Source organism: Pezoporus wallicus, unplaced genomic scaffold (assembly GCF_028554395.1).
Source record: "Pezoporus wallicus isolate ANWC-B61680 ecotype Strahan unplaced genomic scaffold, APGP_CSIRO_Pwel_v1 contig_227, whole genome shotgun sequence".
In the NCBI taxonomy this organism is placed as follows: Eukaryota; Metazoa; Chordata; class Aves; order Psittaciformes; family Psittacidae; genus Pezoporus; species Pezoporus wallicus.
Genome location: NW_026635704.1, coordinates 2479270 through 2499270, shown reverse-complemented (window position 1 = coordinate 2499270; position 20001 = coordinate 2479270). Strand labels below are relative to the sequence as shown.

Sequence of the window (20001 nt, the reverse complement as noted above, 5' to 3'; positions counted from 1 at the left end):
GGCTAGTATAGTTTACATAGAGATGAAATGATTAAATGTTGATGGTTATGAATATTTTGAAAATTCATAATAAACCTAAGAAAGAACATTTCTGTTAGAGTTAAGTGTTCAAATTATCTGAGTTTGTAGTTATATTGTGTTCCCCCTGTAATTAGGTCATACTCTTTACTCTGTGAGTTCTGATTTATTTCTTTTTATTGTGTAGAAGAACACCTATAACCTTCACCAAAGCAGTAGAATCAGGTCAGCTGCTGACACAAGGAATGCAAGACTCTTGTCTGCTAGAATTAGTACTTCTGAAACTAGCTAAAAAAATGCTGACAGTTTAGAAGTGCTGAAATGTTTTGTTGAAATTTGTGTGCATCAAAGCTGGTTTTGTTAGATTTCTTGTATCAGTTTTCATTGGAAAGTACATTGTTATGCTATTTTTGGAAGAAATCAGTATAATAAAATGAGGGGAAATAGTTGAGTGTCTTTCCTCTTTTAAGCAAATCTCAATAAATCAAAGAATCACATAATGGCTGAGGTTGGAAGGGACCTCTGGAGATATCTGTTTCAACCCCCCCTGCTCAAGCTGGTTCATCCAGAGCTGGTTGCTCAGGACCATGTCCAAAAGAATTTTGAATTTCTCCAAGGATGAAGACTGCACAATACCCCTGGGCAACCTGTGCCAGTGTTCAGTCACCCTCAGAGTACAAAAGCGTTTCCTGATATTTAGATGGAACCTCCTGTGTTTCAGGTTGTGCCCATTGTATCTGGTCCTGGCATTACACGCTACTGGAAAGAGCCTGGTTCCATCTTTACACCCTCCCTTCAGGTATTTGTACACATTCACAAGCTTAGCACCTGAGTCTTCTCCAGGCTAAACAGCCTCGTCTTTCTCAGCCTTTCCTCATATGAGAGATGCTCTAGGATTTGGAACACAATTGGACCCAGTATTGATCCCCAGGGTATGCAGTGGCCTTCAGCCAGATTTTGTTCACTGATGACTGCTTCTTTCTTGTAATTGAGTTTTGCCGGGACCTGCTTGTCTCTGTGTGCAGGCCCCCGGGCATTTTTGCCTGACTTCCTATTCATTGAGATGGGCCACTCAAATTTGGAGGAGGTGATCATTGGATATTAAATCAGCTTTCTTGGGCCCACCTTCCCTCCAGGGCTTAATCCTGTCAAACTACCAAACAGGTCTTTGAAGAGGCACACATCAGCTTTCCTGAAGTCTAGCATTATGCTTGCTTTTTGCCTTGCTTTCTCATCTCTGGAGCCTGAATTCCAGTCACGCACGGTCATCTCAGGGTCACTGCATCCAAGATTGCCTTTGACCTTCACATGTCCAACAAGCCCCTTGATGGTGAGTATGAGGTCCAGCAGAGCACCTCCTGTTGGTTCCTCTGTTATTTGGATCAGGAAGTTGTCACTGATTCTCTTCAGAAGCCTCCTGAATTGCTTGTGTCTTGCTGTGTTGTCCCTCCAGCGGGGAGGGACAGAGACTAGGGCCTGTGAATGTGAAGCTGCTTCTAGCTAGAGTGCCTCATCCACTTCTGGTCAGGTTGCCTATAGACATGCGCTATAATGTCGCCCATACCTGCCATCTGTAGTCCTTACCCATAAGCTCTCAGTTGGCTCATTGTCCATCCCAAGGCAGCACTCCATGCATTCCAGCTGTGTTCTCATGCAAACGGCAACTCCACCACTTTCACCTTGTCTTTCTTGCTTGTTTTTCTCAAAGAGCCTATAACCCTGCACCGTAGCACTCCAGTCATGCGAATCATCCCATCAGGTCTTTATGATCCCAATGAGATCACAGCCATACAACATTTCCTGATAACTATGTGTCTTTCCATCAGAACTGAATGGCTTCAGAGGAGCAATTACAGCGTAGAGCATCAAGGGCCCGCAGGATTCCTGATGAACAATTGAAGACTGGGGGGTGCTGAGGTCATCTGAAATGGATGGTTTTGGCAATAGAAGCAGTCTCGGCAATCACTTGAATTAAGAAAGGATGGAGTGACACATGAAAGGTACTAGACCAATGAAGTGGTTCAGTTTTCAAATTCGCTTTACACAATTCAGATTAGAAATAGCAACTTTGTATTTCGGTTTATCCCCTCTCACCTAGGTGTAGAGTGAGACATGAGTTGGGAACAGGCACTAGAAGATGTGTAACCTTTTGCTCTAGATCCGTGAGGGCAAACATTTGAGAACTGTGATGTAACCCAGTTGCATGGCATGTATTTGCTGTGGAGAGCCAGCGCAGCTGAAATGCTGTTTTGCACTCATGTTAAGTAGAGTCCCTTGCTTCAGGGAACACCTCAGTTTGTCATGAAAGTGGACTGAAAATCCTGTTAATATGGTCAAAATTACAGTGCTTTATATGGATAATTTTGTGTTGATAAAGAGTCAAGTCAAACACCAGCCCTTTGTATGCAGGATGGATGCAGTAGCGATTTGTTCCGACTTTTTCTCCCATCTTTCTTCACTTTTGAAAGAAGTAGCTACGTATTTTGCTTCCTTGTCTGGTAATTGAGGTTAGGAGTCATCAAAGTTGCACAAGCACTGTTAGCATAGGTAATTGTTCCTTGTGGGTTTTAAGATATTCTGCAGTGTTACAACAAAAATAAGAAACACTGTATTTGTGCAGGAAATGTGTTGTGCTTCCGTATGTTTTTGTTGTATCAGTGCTATATGGTATGAGTTTGCTTTTGTGAATTACACACCAGTATGGTAGAAATTGCTGCAAAGCGCTTAAGCATGTGGTGTGTTTTGTGCTTAGGATTTAAGCAAATGCTTAAGGAGGCATATTGACTGGTGGAATGTATTTCATTGACTTAAGCTAGACTTGCTGCAAATCTTACATACACTCTTTGTTACAACATTTAAATAGTTTAATTTACATAATGAACATCTCGGTCCTTCAACTAAAAGTGTTTTCCTTCTGAGTTGTAGTCTATTTAATAAAGCACTATCCTAATAACTATTTTTTATTAAAAAGAAAAATTATAGGCTATATTCTAGTTGCTCAACTATGTAAAGACTTTGAAAACAGTTGATTTAGGGAGTGTCAAGCTGGGTAGCAATCAATCTAAAACATCTGCAGAGTAATCAAAGGGCTGATAATAAATCCACTTTTGCAGTCCAGTTACTGCTAAAGTGATAATGCTTCTAGGGGAGAAATGGCTTGTGTAATATCAAGCAGGATTAACAGCACTTTTGTAATCTCAGTCCCTAGTGTGCTTTGTTTGCTAGAAATGAGAGCCTCTTGTGTATGGAAGTGAGGGAACAGACATCTGTATTGTCACTTATGAATGCAAATAAGTGTCCTGATTTTTCAGAAGTGTGAAGCACAAAAATCAGGTCATTTAAGTGCCAAAAGACATGGAGGCAAGCGTTTGAGTTGGTTTTGAACAAGACATTTAACTTGAGATTTGAAGAAAAACATCTGAAATCTGAATCCTTATGCTGATGACATGACTACTGTGCACTGAGCTAAAACCTGTTAATGCAGTTTAGTTTTTGCAGCTTTGGTGTGTACCATTTTACATCAGCGTGCTAGTGCTGGCAAAATGGCTTTTCCTTAACCTCCCTTAAAGTGTACCCTTTTAATACATCACAATCATAGATTTATGTACTGCCCTGAATGTGTCTTTTATTTAGAGAACAGATGTAAGGCAGGACAAAGCTAACTTGATAACTTAGTCTTGATAAGTAAAAGGTTTTCCGATGGTGCATAAATGCTGCTTTAATGGAAGCTATCATCCTTTCTTCATTTTATTAAAGATGGTTCTCAACATTGTCATCATTGTCATATTTGCTTTAATGTGTCTCTCAGCAACTGAAATTAATTTTCAGGGAAAGGTCTGACTGATCTGTGCCACTAGTAGTTGAAGTCCAAGGAAAGGATATTGTTTTCATTTATAGGCTGGATTGTTTCAATAGCCAGCTTCCTAAGAGTTGTGCTCTCCCAATCTTAGGGTCTTGTCTGAATATCATATAAGTTGTGTTTCTGATAGAGTCTCAGGGAAGGTGTGCATTTGCTCACCCTTAATCATTAATTGTGATTAAACTGGGAATGTACTACTCTTAGCAGTGGAATAAACATTGCTATGGGATTCAGAGTACCAGTGTTCACATTTTTTGGTCATACTGCATACATAGTCTTGTGGCCAGACTACTCAGCTCCTGACTTACTAGCTGCCAACCAGTAACAGCTTCCTTCTCAGTTTGCACTCTCTTCTAATTGGACAGTGACAGAATTGTTCTGACTTTAGGCACAAGAATAGTCTTTGTTGGTTTAGAACTTTAAAAAACCCTACATGAAATAATAAACACAAGCAGAACTTTGACTTCTATATAAAATGCAGCTTTTAAATCTCTTATTTTTATAGCCCAAATAAAACTGCTCTGTGGAGTAGTAATTTTCTGGTAGCAGAATTATTCTGAGTTCTTTAGAGCAAGTAGTCCTTTTCATTCTTCAGTTCCCCTTGAGTTTGACACCTGCCAGTGTACATCTGCGCAACAGACAGCTGGAACTGAAGCCTGCTTCTTTGTGAAAGAGCTGTGAGCTGAACAAATAACAATAATTACAGAGTTGGAAATTGTTGGCTTCCTTGCATAATTCATAAAAGATTCAATTAAATGTTTCTTTATCTAGAAGCAAATCACTGCTTCCTCTTAACAACAGACTCCAGGAAAAAATAGGCTGCCTTAAGAATGTGTAGGGCCCCCTGTGCTTTGAGTATAATGGTATGGACTGCTGGACCTCTTGGAAACTGTGGGATCTGGGACAAATACTGGAAGTCTGAGCCTACAGGAGGCTTTGGGGCAAAACCATGGAACCCCAACTGTGATAAGCAAGGGGCTGATTACATAGCGTACGGTTTGTCTAATGCCTGTTAAAGGTGAAAGTTGTATAAAACGTACACAATCGGCAAAGGAAGACAGTCCTAAAGCTGCCCTAAACACATACCTGTCAGAGATTAGGTTAAATTTGTTGTTTTGCTTGTGGCTTTTGTCACTTGTATGATAACGCTTGCATGCTAGATGCTATCCAGGCAGGTGAAAGAATAGTTTATCCTCTGAAGAACTGTCTTTAAATCAGAAGGCAATGGTTTTCTAGGTTGCCCTACCTGGATGGAACTTTGCCTTCAGTAGCACTATGGTTTTGTGCCTGAACAGAGGTAGTGTTTTATTATAATTTTGCAAGAACTTTTTGGCAATTTCATAGAATCATAGACTGGTTTGGGTTGGAAGGGAGCTTTAAAGATCACCTTATCCAGTCTCCCTGCTGTGGGGCAGGGACATCTTTCACTAGACCTGGTTGCTCAAAGCCCCATCTAACCTGTCCTGAACACTTCCAGGGATGGGGAATCCACTACTTCTCTGGGCAACAAGTTCCAGTGTCTCACTGCCCTCATAATACACAATTTCTTTCTAATTATCTAATCTAAATCTAACCTCTTTGAGTTTAAAACATTTATATCTTGTCCTTTCATTACAGGCCCTACAGGTAAAATGTATCTCTTCATCTTTCTTATAAATCTTCTTTAAGTATTGAAAGGACTCAGTAAGGTTTCCTCTGAGCCTTCTCTTCTACAGGCTAAAATATTTAATTGTGCGTTTGTGGAGGGTTGATCCTGGCTGGACGCTCACTAAAGCTGCTCTATCACTCCCTTCCTCCGCTGGAATCAGGAGAGAAAATACAATTTGGGTTGAGATAAGGACAGTTACCGTCATGGTCAAAACGTATTTGACTTGGGGAAATCAGCTTAATTAATTACCAGTCAAATCAGAGCAAGATAACAAGAACTAAAAGCTATATCTTAAGAAACTTCCCCTCTATCTGTCTGTTCTTCCTGGGCTCAACTTCACTCTTGAGTTCAGAGGATGGGAAATGGTTGTTGTGGTCAATTCGTTACTCGTTGTATCTGGTGCTCCTCCTTAGGGATAGGACTTCTCACATTCTTCGCCTCTCCGGTGTCATGTCCCTTCATGGCAGACAGTCCTCTGTGAACTCCAACATGAGTCCTTCCATGAGGCGCAGTTCACTCCCTTATGGGAGGGACCGGACCCGCGCAGCGTCCCTTCAGGGTGCAGGTCCCTTCAGGTGCAGCCCTTCAGGAGCAGACTGCTCCAGCGTGGGTCCCTTCCATGGGGTGCAGCCTTCAGGAACAGACTGCTCCAGTGTGGGTCCCTGTGGGGTCACAAGTCCTGCAGCAAACTTGCTCCAGTGTGGGCTTCTCTCTCCACAGGGCTGCAGGTCCTACCATGACCCTGTTCCAGCAGTCTTTCCACAGGGTCACAGCCCCCTTTGGGCATCCCCCTGCTCCAGCCTGGGGTCCTCCAAGGGATGCAGGTGGAGATCTGCTCCACTGTGGATCTCCATTGGCTGCATGGGCACAGATGCCCTGACATGGGCTGCACCACAGGCTGCAGGGGAACCTCTGCTCTGGCACCTGGAGCAACTCCTCCTCTCCTTCTGCACTGACCTTGCTGTCTGCAGGGCTGTTCTTCTTGCATATTCTCACTTCTTTCTCCAGCTGCAATTGAGGTAATGCAGCAACTTTTTTCCTTTCTTAAATCTGTTATCCCAGAGGCATGTTACTTAAATCTGCTTTGCCATCTTTGAAATATTTTTCTTGTTCTTGCCATATTTTCATCCCTGCCAGAATACAGATTATAAAATCACTATTGTTTTATGAAATTAATCTGCTGATGGAGATGGGATTACTGTTTTACTAAACACTAACAACATATTAGAAAAAAAAGAAGGTAAACAAGCAAGTATTATCAAGTATTACGTTGTTCCTTTTCAGAGGTTCCTGTTGGCTTCTGAGGTTAATGGGAATGAAATGTGCAATTTGGCTGCTGCCTTCGGTGTTTTCGTATGCCAAGCAAAATTACACCCCTCTCTTCCTCCTGAAGAGGAGAGAGGGAAGGATGTCCTGCTGGTAGAAGTCCATTAATTCTGCAGCATTGTAACTCTCATTCTCAAAGCAGTATTTAGGAATCTCAGACAGAACAATGGAGTTTTACAGAGGAACCACTTTCAAAAGACTGGGTAAATGTTCTTTTGTTAGCTGACTTCCACCTACAGCTGGCATAGCAGAAGAAGTCAGTGTATTAAACTACTTTCTTCTATTCCGACATTACTTTTTTAGTACGATTTTTAACTTTAGTCATCATTCCTGTTGTCAATTTATGCTAACTCCGAAGAAGACTTTGGTACATTGACTAAGAACATCCGCAGTGGCGTTGCACCTGCACGTGAGTCACAGCTGGAGCCTGCTGTATGATTTTTTGTCTCAGCAACTAATATCAGAGGGTTTTGCTTTAGAAATGGTTTGTACAGAGTAGGGCAGCACATACTACAATAAACAGAAGCGCAGATAAATGATTTTATTTTTACTTTCCTGTATTTCCTTTTCCCCCATTGTTCTCTATTCTGCTATCAAATACTATGCTAAAAGAGCATTTTTCATGTTTATGTGGGAATTAATCAGTTCTGTTATTGTAACTGAGACTTCTGTAGTAAGAATATTGTGGAGAGAAGAACATTTATTAATAAAATGCATTATTCAGCTTTGTACAAGTTCCTTCAAACTGTAATGTAGTGCCCATTTCTTTGTTTTACTTGAAACGAATTTCAGTTAGTGGTAGTCACTGCCTTAAATAATTGGTTCCTATTGCATAAAAACCTTCCATTTCATGTGTGAAAAGACCATTGGTCCTCCATTACAAATAAAATTTTGATGGAAATATGCTTTACTAAGCAATGTAAACATTCTGTGTCTAGCAGGACAGGAATTTTCCAGAAATTGTCCACAGTGGAGAAAACATAACATTCTGCTTGTGGACTCAAGGCTAGAAGGGGTTCATGGAACAGAGAATGTGCCCTCATTGTGACTTGCTTAGCAATTTGTACATTAAATTAACCTCTCAGGTCAGGTGAATGTTATCTTTAGTTATTTCTTGAAGGTGTGCTTGTCTCCAGACCATATCTATGGCTTTGCTTATCCTGTTTTCTCCTCTCACAGTTGCCCTTTCTAGCAGCAATCTAGTAGGTATACACTGAAGCATGTCATATAAAAAGAAAAACGAATCCTTCACAGACGTGGTACCTTTCAGTCATTTTGTGTGCTGAACCTCTAATGTGGGCATGAAACTAAATTTAGTGGTCACTGTAACCGCTTAGCTTAGTAAAGATATCTGTGTTCATTGTGGTGCAGAAAAACTAATTCATAGTCAGGATTTCTGTATTCAGCTAGTGGGGCTCACTGCATTGCTTCTCAGCCTAAATGGAAATTGGCATATACTCCCTACAGGATGTAGTAATTTTTCTTTCTTTCAGTAATCAAACTCATTAAAAGTCATTGCTAGACCACTCTCCATCATCTTTATCAAGTCTTGGGAAACGGGAGAGGTGCCTGAGGACTGGAGGAAAGCAAATGTCACTCCAGTCTTCAAAAAGGGCAAGAAGGAGGACCCGGGTAACTATAGACCGGTCAGCCTCACCTCCATCCCTGGGAAAGTGATGGAGCACCTTACCCTTGGTGCCATCTTAAGGCGTATCAAGGATAAGAGGGTTATGAGGGGCAGTCAACATGGCTTCACCAGGGGGAAATCATGTTTGACCAATCTCATAGCCTTTTATGAGGAAATAACACGGTGGATGGATGATGGCAGAGCGGTGGATGTGGTCTACCTTGACTTCAGCAAAGCATTTGACACAGTCTCCCACAGCATCCTCACAGCTAAATTGAGGAAGTGTGGACTGGATGATCAGGTAGTGAGGTGGACTGCGAACTGGCTGAAGGAGAGAAACCAGAGAGTTGTAGTCTATGGGGCGGAGTCTAGTTGGAGGCCTGTAACTAGTGGAGTGCCTCAAGGGTCAGTACTGGGACCAGTATTATTTAATATATTCATCAATGATTTAGATGAGGGAATTGAGTGTACTATCAGCAAGTTTGCTGATGACACTAAGCTGGGAGGAGTGGCTGACACGCCAGAAGGCTGTGCTGCCATCCAGCGAGACCTGGACAGACTGGAGAGTTGGGCAGGGAATAACTTGATGAAATATAACAAGGGAAAGTGTAGAGTCCTGCATCTGGGCAGGAACAACCCCAGGTTCCAGTATAGGTTGGGGAACGACCTGTTAGAGAGTAGTGTAGGGGAGAGGGACCTGGGGGTCCTAGTGGACGACAGGATGACCATGAGCCAACACTGTGCCCTTGTGGCCAAGAAGGCCAATGGCATCCTGGGGTGTATTAGAAGGGGGTGGTTAGTAGGTCGAGAGAGGTCCTCCTTCCCCTCTACTCTGCCCTGGTGAGACCGCATCTGGAATATTGTGTCCAGTTCTGGGCTCCTCAGTTCAAGAAGGACAGGGAGCTGCTGGAGAGAGTCCAGCGCAGGGCAACGAAGATGATTAAGGGAGTGGAGCGTCTCCCTTATGAGGAAAGACTGAGGGAGCTGGGTCTATAGTTTGGAGGAGAGGAGACTGAGGGGTGACCTTATTAGTGTCTATAAATATATAAAGGGGGAGTGTCACGAGGATGGAGCCAGGCTCTACTCAGTGGCAAACAATGATAGGACAAGGGGTAATGGGTACAAACTGGAACACAAGAGGTTCCACTTAAACTTGAGAAGAAACTTCTCAGTGGGGGTGACAGAACACTGGAACAGGCTGCCCAGGGAGGTTGTGGAGTCTCCTTCCCTGGAGACATTCAAAACCCGCCTGGACACATTCCTGTGTAACATTATCTAGGTGTTCCTGCTCCGGCAGGGGGATTGGACTAGATGATCTTTCGAGGTCCCTTCCAATCTCTAGCATACTGTGATACTGTGATAAACCAACTGGATAATCTTGACTTGCAGTTACACAGTAAAGTATTTATTTTACTTCTGTCACCTTGAAGCTCTTTTTAGATTTGAGCATGTTAGATCTAAAAACATAATCCAGTTTGATCAGCTAAGGTGATGACATTTATGAAGATAGCGATGACAGGGTTCCTTGTAGATCATTCACTAAGACCGTTAAGACTTTGCGCAACTCAGTTTTGTGCTGTGAGGCAAAACTTTATTCTATTGCCTGGCTTTCTTAGCACAGCATATTACAAAGAGCTAGTAATAATACAAGGGTCTTAGGTCTCTAAAACTGGACCGAGGAACAGACTCCTAATTCCTGTAGAAACCTTTTCCTCTTTTTCCCTTTCCCCTTTTTTTCTTGCTTTCCCCAGGTTCAGGTGCAGTTTTGCCTCTTCTGTGGCAGAGTTCTTGAGAATCCTGATCCACAGGTTTTGCTCAGACCATGTTGAGAAGAATAAGTATTGCAGAGAAGAGTCTTATTTTTTTTTCAGATGAACTTCACTGCCATCGCTTTCAGTGAAGAGAAGGGGCACCAAGAGAGCTAGGGTAGGGGGACCAATATGAAGGCAGAGCATGTTAGTTTGTATTTGTACTACAAAACTTGCATAGCTCCAGGAGGAATGTATTCATTTTTAGTCACTGGAATCAGCAAGTAGGAGCTAAGAGGGAAAATAGCTCAAATTAGTGTGAACATTTACTAACAAGTCAAATAAGCACTAAAAGAATTTCCGAGACTCTTTTTTACCTATGCTTGATAAAGTGTGAGATAATGAATTAGGACAGATTGCTTATTAACAGGCAACAGCTTAATCAAGGGGATGTGTTGTCATGAACTACCAGAATGAGGTATAGATACCTATAAAAATGTCAGGTCCAAGCTGAAGCCAAAGCTTAGAGATTAGTTTATAATCACTTTTGTATTAGACAGTGAATAGTTTTTAGAAGTAAAAGACATGTCACTCAATCCTGCTGTAATTAAAGAATGCTAATGAGACATACCAGGCACTACTCTGCTGGGCAGTTACATCAATTCATATAATGATGTAAGGCAGACAGCAGAATGAATGCAGGGTAGACTTGTAGGCCACCAGAAAAAGCTCAGGAGTCTGGGAAATGCTGAGCTGATGCAACTACATGAATAAGCAATTGAATTCCGATATCTATTGATATGCTGATAGACACAGGAAAATGCAAAGTGACTCAGCAAAGGCTCTGGGTGATACTGCACACAAAAATATTTCTGATCTCCTGGCTAGGTGGCTGATTTGTCCAGAAACTGGTTTGTAGAAAGCAATAGGGTACTCTAATGTTTTAGCACTGTCAAAGAATCACTTAAAAGCTGTTAAGGTAAATTTCAGTTGCTGGTTGTCTGCTTCTATATATATAACGTAACATTTTTCTGCCTGTACTAAACATCAGTAGTTGGTATGTGGTAGTTGGTTTTTGTCTTTCTGTCCTGTTCCTATAAATTCTATTGCATTCATATACAGTACTGATGCAATAGCGTGTCTGTAAAAGTTTATGTTAGTCTTTGCTAGAGTGAGTTTCAGATCCAGGTTTCTATGGAATGTAATTTCAGCATTCCTTTGTTCTTGTTTTCCCAAGGCTGTAGGTTTCTTAGTTCTTTGGACAATGCCTATACAGAGAGGCAAAGAAAGTCCTTCTTCAGCCCAAAGGTTGTAGCCTTTGGCTAGAGCCTTCCTAGCTCAAATCTGCATTAAAAAGAGCTGGCAAAACATGTTCTGTGAAGCTAGTTGGACACAGGAGAAGGGCAGGGAAACATGAAGTCACCAAAAATTTATTTCATACTTTCTATTAAATTTTATTCCCACTCCTCCTCTAAATTCTTTTATTCACTTCCAGAGGCCAGGAAAGTAAAGAGGAAATGTTCAGTAATTTGAAATACAATTTTACTTATTAATCATGAATCTATTTAGTTGATGAACACTTTTATTGAATGAAGGACATAAGGTATTTATAATAGTTAATCTGCTTGGGAAAAAAATAAATAAAAGGTGTTTCAGGGAGCACAAGCTACTCCTGGTATTACTCAAGCCTATATGCAGATCTCCAGACTATTTCTGAAATGTGGAGCAACTGCAACAGAACAGTCTTCTCTGGAGACCTGCTGATACTCTGAAAGGCAATCCCTTATCTAGGCAAGACATTCTCAAATGGCAGAAACAAAGGCAGCAGGCTCATCTTGAAAGAAGGGGAGAGGGTTGTGTCAGTGACAATAGATAATGGTCTGTGGTGAAACACACAAAAATAGAGCAGTACTGTTTGGCATGGGTTGTGGGAACATAACCTTGAAAATAGGGGGGTTAACACCGCTGTTAGCAAAAGGGAGTCTTATACCAGTTGCAAGTCATGAGATAATGGTCCGTGGTGGCTCCTCCCCTAAAAACCCTTAAAAGTCCTGCAGTCCACTTTGGAAATCCCTGAACAGAGACCCTTCTATACTAACTGTGCAGTCACAGCAAATAGCCTTAGCTGGCCACCCTTCCGACGTAGGCCGGCCCCCTACATTGGAATGAGTGTGCCCTTTTCGCTAGCATAAAAGCCTGAGCCTCATGCAATGCGGAGAGGCAGACCCTCATACCACCCAGGTCAATGTTGCTTCCACGGGAACACCCACTAAGGTTGAGCCTGCTACCTCGCACTGTGGTGATGTCTCTTGGAGCTGGTTTCCTGATCATCATCACACGGTCTTTGGGGTTGGTAAGATAAACACTCACCAGAAATATCCATCAGTGTCTCTTTTACCCTTTGCCGGCTCTTCCTTCCTATCTTTTCCTACAGTAATAAACTACTTGTTTTTTATCCATTGTGTCTCGCCTCTATCTCAACCTGGAATCGTTGAACTCTGGAACAGGGGTGTTTCCTTGATATTGAGTGTATGACTTTTTCTGCAGTCTCAGACTTGAAGGCAGCATTTCTCATGCCAGATAGTGACAGTCATGAGAGTTGTGCGGAGCAGAATAAACATATGCCCGATGTCACTGTTGCACCTGGTACTCAACACCGTAGAAAAAACATGGTCTAGTTACAGTTTCCTTGAGGAAAGGGGTATAAGCCTGTATGTATTTTTGCAGTAGATTTATGACAAAACACAAGTCCATTTACTTTCAGTTCTAAAAATATGACTACTGTGAACTTCTTAAACTTTGTGAATCCATTTATGTATAAGCTCCCTCACACCTGCTGAAAGCCTTTGGTTAGCAGGCATTGCTGTGATGAAACGCTGCATGAAACTAAGATCAAGCTTCAGCCTGGCTTCCACTGTGGTCAGAGGGCATTCTCCTGTGGTGCTCTAAAACTTTTCCCTATTTTGTATGATCTTAAGGTCCTTTCCAACCCTAACTATTCTATGATTCTATGTCCCACAGCTATGCAGGAGAATCTGGATATGCGCATTCTGGGTGCATCATGCCTGAATCCAAACTAAAAATACACACCTTGAAAGGTTCATTTTATGTTGCTACCTGTCTTCTCTTAAAAGTCAGTTGGTCCCTTGCCTTGCTGATTTCACTAACTTTCCTTTCAATTGCTAGAAACCAAATCATACGTCAACACTTGGAAACTGTTATCTTAAAGCACGTGGGAAATATGGGCACATTCAGAAGCAGAATTTGCCAGGAGCTGTAATTCAGCTTAAACCCATTAGTGACACACATTAATTACAGCCTGACAGAGGAAAAGAAGTCAAGCATGAAAGAACTGGGATATTTCCTTAATCACATCAGAGTACTGATATAACTGGAAGGGTACAATAACATGGTAGTAGGTTTTATTAGTAGATGATATGTTTGGCTGCGCAGCCTTTAAAATCACATCAAATATATCTCCAAATGCTGCTTTTTGTATTAACCATTTATATCTGCTGATACAATTATTTTTGACTATCCTCATTACTTGAAAACTTTTTAGCATTTCTTTAAATGTAAATCATCACTGTAGTCTGGGAATCATATGGTGTCTGTTCTGGAGGATATTTCATTCAAAAGTCTGCAGGTACTCGACATTTAGAATTTTCTCTTTCCCTTGCATAGCAATAGCAGCACTGTGCATAAGGTGTATTTAGGCTTGTGCATGTCTACTCCATCACATTCTGAGTACAGCAGTTTTTAATGTAATCATGTAAAGACTTTCAGGTGAAAATCTTCTTTAACATCTCTCTCTTGCCCCCAAAATAGCAGGGGCTGGGAACTTCCAAGGAGACTAAAGCAGCTGGGATGTTGCTTTGGTTCAAAAGAAATGACACCTTTTTTGTTCCTAGCCTTTCTAGGCCTCTTTCAAAATCTTAATTTCTGACAGTTTTCACTAAAGACCTGTGTAGAAAATACTATGAAGAGTAAAGTGTCATTACAAACTTTGGGGAATCAGGAGTAGATGACAACTGGGGCTTATTCATATGTTATGTATAGAAGTGTCATTGCTACCCTAAGTGTGTTTGTCTTGTTAGTGGGACCACTATACCCAAGTGGGAGGTTGTCAATCTAAGGAAGTGATTCATAGTTGTCATCTTTTTTCCATCAACCTGCACAGTTGTTTCATCTAGTTCACAGTTCAGTGTGTTCCTTGGTGTCGATTTTGTACAGATGGGCTGTAGTCAGAATGCAGGATCATTTATTTATACTCATTCAGAATGCTGCTCATAATTCGGAGCAGCCTGGTATTTATGCAGATGTGAAAAAAAACGCGAGATGCTTAACCTGGGAGTGCCATGAATTGCTGTGTCCTTTGCCATTCATTCCCCTCTTTGTCAGCCCAAGACCAAGGTCAGGTTTCCTCACAGCAGCTTTGCAAAGATTTACGCTGCCCAAGTCCAAGACAGTGCCTGTGTTGCCCTAAAACAGGATAACTTTTTATTGTCTCCTGGGTTACTCTGACAAAAAATACCGAGCAATCCAGACCACTAGGAGGGACAGCATACTTTTCCAAGAGTCAGGATTGCTCATTAAGTGAGGGTGAAAAGTGCTTGCAAAGCTGTGTATAGCTTTGCAAGATGGTAATATCCATCCCAGCAAAAAGTTAGGCAGTCTATTATCATGCATACAATTTATTACTTTTCTTTGCCTCTTTTTTTTTTTAATACAGGATGTGTTTTCTGAGACTGACTACAGATCCACATGCAGAGTTTTAGACATTTATCTGCAGTCCCCCTGTTAAACCCTAATAAATGCTCAGGAGTAGCTACAAGACTGTAGTTGTCCCTTGATATTAGAAAGAGAAAAAGGACAGGGTGGTGGAGAAAGGTGGATAAAGGATTCAAATTATACATTTTAATCTCTGAATTAAAGGGTAGTAAAACCTAACAGTTTTGACCTTTTCTTAAAGGTAGAAATGCAGTGTCTGGTTTTACAATTAGGCTGCATTATAAAAGCATTATGATACATATTATAGACTTGTGTTAAGGTATTTTGCAAGTACAATGCTGTAATGCTTTAAGTATTTTACTATAATCCCTCTTTTAAGTGTTAGCTTGCTATTCATTATAAAAGAGTTAGCTTCATCGGTCATTGGGCTTACAGTCAGCATATATGCCAAAAATAAGAGATGGAATAGTATGTAGACAAACCAGTACTGTCAAAGTCTACAGAAACACTGGAAAAATCAAATATGGAAAGTGGCTAGGAGGGAGTTCATATCAGCCCATATGGTGCTGTGCTTTGCATTTGTTGTTAGAACACTGCTGATGACAAAGCAGGGTTTTGGCTACTGCTGAGCAGTGCTTGCACAGCATCAAGGCTTTCTCTCCAAATCACTCCTTCCCACAAAGGCCAACAGGCTGAAGGTGGGCAAGAGGCTGGGAGGGGGCACGTCTGGGACAGCTGGCCCCAAATGACCCAAGGGACATGCCATGCCACATGACATCAGGCTCAGCAGTAAAGGCTGGGGGAAGGAAGGAGTACACCACCACAGAACAACAAACAATAATTTTAAAAGATTACTGATTTTAGAAATTATGTTTTAAGGCAACTTTCTGGAAATAAAATGAAAAAATTGTTTTTTTTAAAGATGACCTGTTCAGCAGTCCTTGAATATAAGGTCCCTTTCACATGGGTATGCAAAGTCTTTTTAGTAATCTGCATGTATGATGTTGTCTGGGAAGCTAGGGACCAGGTTAGGAAAGCTAAGGCCCAGTCAGAATTAAACTTAGCTAGGGATATTAAGGATAACAGGAAGGGATTCTATAGGTACATAGCAAATAAAAAACAGACTAGGGACAACATAGGCCCCCTCCGGAAGCTATTGGGAGAACTGGCTACACAGGATTTGGAGAAGGCTGAGGTTCTTAGTAACTTCTTTGCCTTGGTCTTCACTGGCAAAGGCTCTGACCACACCACCCAAGTCTTGGAAGGCAGAAGCAGGGACTGTGAGAATGAAGACCTTGTGCCCACTGTAGGAGAGGATCTGGTTCAAGACCATCCTAAGAACCTGAATGTGCGCAAGTCCATGGGACCTGATGAAATCCATCCACGGGTACTGAAGGAGCTGGCAAATGAAGGTGCTAAACCACTGGACTTGTGCAAAACATTCGACACTGTCTCGCACAACATCCTTGTCTCTAAATTGGAGAGGCATCAACTTGATAGGTGGACCACTCGGTGGATAAAGAACTGGCTGGATGGCCGCACACAGAGTTGTGGTCAATGGCTCAATGTCCGGCTGGAGACCAGTAACGAGCGGTGTCCCTCAGGGATCGGTGTTGGGACCGGTCTTGTTCAACATCTTTGTTGCTGACATGGACAGTGGGATTGAGTGCGCCCTCAGCAAGTTTGCCGATGACACCAAGCTGTGTGGTTCGGTTGATACACTGGAGGGAAGGAATGCCATCCAGAGGGACCTTGACACGCTTGTGAGGTGGGCTGATGCCAACCTCATGAAGTTTAACCATGAAAAGTGCAAGGTCCTACACCTGGGTGGGAGCAATCCCAGACACAGCTACAGGTTGGGCAGAGAAGAGATGCAGAGCAGCCCTGTGGAGAAGGACTTGGGGGTGTTGGTCGATGAGAAACTGAACATGAGCCAGCTTCAGTGTGCACTTGCAGCCCAGAAAGCCAACTGTATCCTGGGCTGCATCAAAAGGAGCATGTCCAGTAGGTCGAAGGAGGTGATCCTGCCCCTCTACTCTGCTCTTGTGAGACCTCACCTGGAGTATTGTGTGCAGTTCTGGTGTCCTCAACATAAAAAGGACATGGAACTGTTGGAACAAGTCCAAAGGAGGGCCACGAGGATGATCAGGGGACTGGAGCACCTCCTGTATGAAGGCAGGCTGAGAAAGTTGGGGCTGTTGAGCCTGGAGAAGAGAAGGCTGAATGGAGACCTCATAGCAGCCTTCCAGTATCTGAGGGGGCCTATAAGGATGCTGGGGAGGGCCTCTTCATTAGGGACTGTAGAGATAGGACAAGGGGTAATGGGTTAAAACTTAAACAGGGGAAGTTTAGATTGGATGTAAGGAGGAAATTCTTTCCTGTTAGTGTGGTGAGGCACTGGAATGGGTTGCCCAGGGAGGTTGTGAATGATCCATCCCTGGTGGTGTTCAAGGCCAGGTTGGACGAAGCCTTGGGTGACATGGTTTAGTGTGAGGTGTCCCTGCTCACGGCAGAGGGTTTGGAACTAGATGGTCTTAAGGTCCTTTCCAACCCTAAGTATTCTATGATTCTATGAGTATATGAAGCCACTCACTAGGTGATAAAATTATTTGTGTACTCTGATGTTTTAATATCTGTGTATACCGCATAAGTAACATGGTAGTAAGATGAGCAAGTATAGAGGTCTATGATCCTCTTCCTCCTGATGGCAAAAAGTTAAGTTGCAGGGCTATAGGCAAGATTATTACTGGTGGTTACCTTTGTGTTATGTATTTGTGCTCCACCTACTGAGTAACAATACAGTGTGATCTTTCACATCTTCTGCAGTCTTCTCTCAAGTATATGTAATCATTACAGTGGTCTACTTCATCCCCAATACACAGCATAATTTTTTGTCTCCTTGAGACCCAATTAAACACTTGTGTTAAATACTGAAGATTCTGCTTATCACTGCATTGTTTTAAGTTTCAAAATCTGGTGGCTGCACAATTAGCATAACTGACAGAGCTGGATTGCAGCATGATTATGACTCTTGTTTTTGTGCAGGCAATTAACAATGGATGGGGAAAGTGCTAATTACTGTAGCTGGTTGAAATGTACTACCTAGTTGCTTGCCTTTGCTAAGCTGAATGAGTGCAAAGGGTATTTATAGAAGAGCCTAGATGTTTTTCTGGCAATTTGACAATACGAGTTCAGTGCTAACTTCAGTGGAATAGGCAGTTCTGTAGCAAATTTGTCCTTGATACCACTTCTCTCATTGCTCTTCCAACTTCAGCAAAAGAAGTGCAATATTTAGTATTCTTTATTCCCTGCTGACTTCATAGGATCCCCTTTTATTTAATTTTGTATTTAGTACATGTCCAGAAAAAAAATTTCAACTAAGACTAAAAAGAAACAGCCATTTTTTTTTTTCCTTTCACATTCCTATATTCATTAGAAAACAGTGTGCAGAAAATCATGGAATTGTTGTGCTGGTTTTGGCTGGAATAGATTTAATTTTCTTCATAGTAACTAGTATGGGGCTATGTTCTGGATTTGTGCTGAAAGTTGTATTGATAACACAGGGATGGTTTTGGCATTGCTGAGCAGGGCTTACACAGAGTCAAGGCCTTTTCTGCTCCTCACCCCTCCCCACCAGCAAAAAGGCTGGGGGTAAGCAAGAGGTTGGCAGGGTACACAGCTGGAATATCAGATCCCAACTGACCAAAGGGATATCCCACACCATATGACATCATGCTCAGCACATAAAGCTGATAAAGCTATGGGAAGAAGAAGGAAAGAGGGATGTTTGTAGCGATAGTGTTTGTATTCCCAGGTAACTGTTACACATGATGGAGCCCTGCTTTCCTGGGAATGGCTGAACACCTGCTTGGGATGGGGAACAGTAAATGAATTCCTTGGTTTGGTTTGCTTTGCTTGTGTGTTCAGGTTTGTTTTACCTGTTGAACTGCCTTTATCTCAAGACTGGCTTTCCCACTTTTACTTTTCTGTTCTCTCCCCCATCCCACTGGGGGGGATTCTCTTCCTCATCACACTGGGTAAGACTGGGTGAGCAGCTGTGTGGGGTTTAGTTACTGGTTGGGGTTGAACCATGACAATTATGCGACCTAAAAAAGAGGTGAGGAAGAAAATCTGTATTACATCTGCAGCAGCAGTAAAACAACCTACCATGGATTTTCCACTTCCACTCTGCAATAATGGCAGCCGACGTACTCAAGGATATCAAACCCTAAATCATCAATATGTTTTTATGTCATATGTCATCAATATGTTTTTATGTTGTGTCATACGTCAGTATGTTTTTGAGTAACTTTCCGCTACTGGCCAAGGCAACTTCCACTAACTTCAGTAAAATACTGCTGTGGTGTCCTTTTGGAATAGCAAACAAATGGAGAGGGGCAAAGGAGTGAATTTCTTATACTTGAAAGTCACACCAGCCTGTTCGGTGCAAAATTCTGTTTGAATCTGTTCCTTGAAACTTTCATAATTTCCTGATCCATGGTCAAAATGCCCTTGAAGCAAAAAAGAAATATTAGAAATCAAATAGTTTTGAACTACTTACGGCCAAATTAACCATTCTGTGCTTTAAAGATTGGGTAGAGTGCTCTTGTGAAAAGCTGAAGGCTGGAATTCATTTTGGCTGATGCCTGTTGATATTCTGAGAGCTCCAAATGCTTTCCCTGAAATCAATCAGTATTTCTGTGTGTGAGGAGAGGTCACTGTGCCTTCTCTGCCAGTTACAGTTGAACTCGACATGCTAGTAAGTAGGTAAATGTATTTAGAAGTAGGTCTATCTTACATCGCCCATCAAAGTTTGCCTTACAGCCTTCAAAATATTTTTACTTGATTTTGATGGTAAAATCCCAACATGACTTTAGAACATGACAAGTTGCTTCAATCTTGAATACTTAAATATGGTTGTTTTTTTCCTGAATGGAAGCAGATGGTGGAATTTCATCTAATGGGATGCTTGGAATTTGCAAAATAGTGTTACTTTATTTATCTTATTAAATTATTTAATTAATTATTAATTATTTTATCATCT

General features: G+C 41.8%; 1 protein-coding gene across 1 annotated transcript in view; it reads left to right on the top strand.

Annotated features, from left to right (window-relative positions):
- RNMT (RNA guanine-7 methyltransferase) overlaps window positions 1–20001 on the top strand; it is a 130437-nt gene that overhangs the window by 23402 nt on the left and 87034 nt on the right. The window lies entirely within an intron of this gene.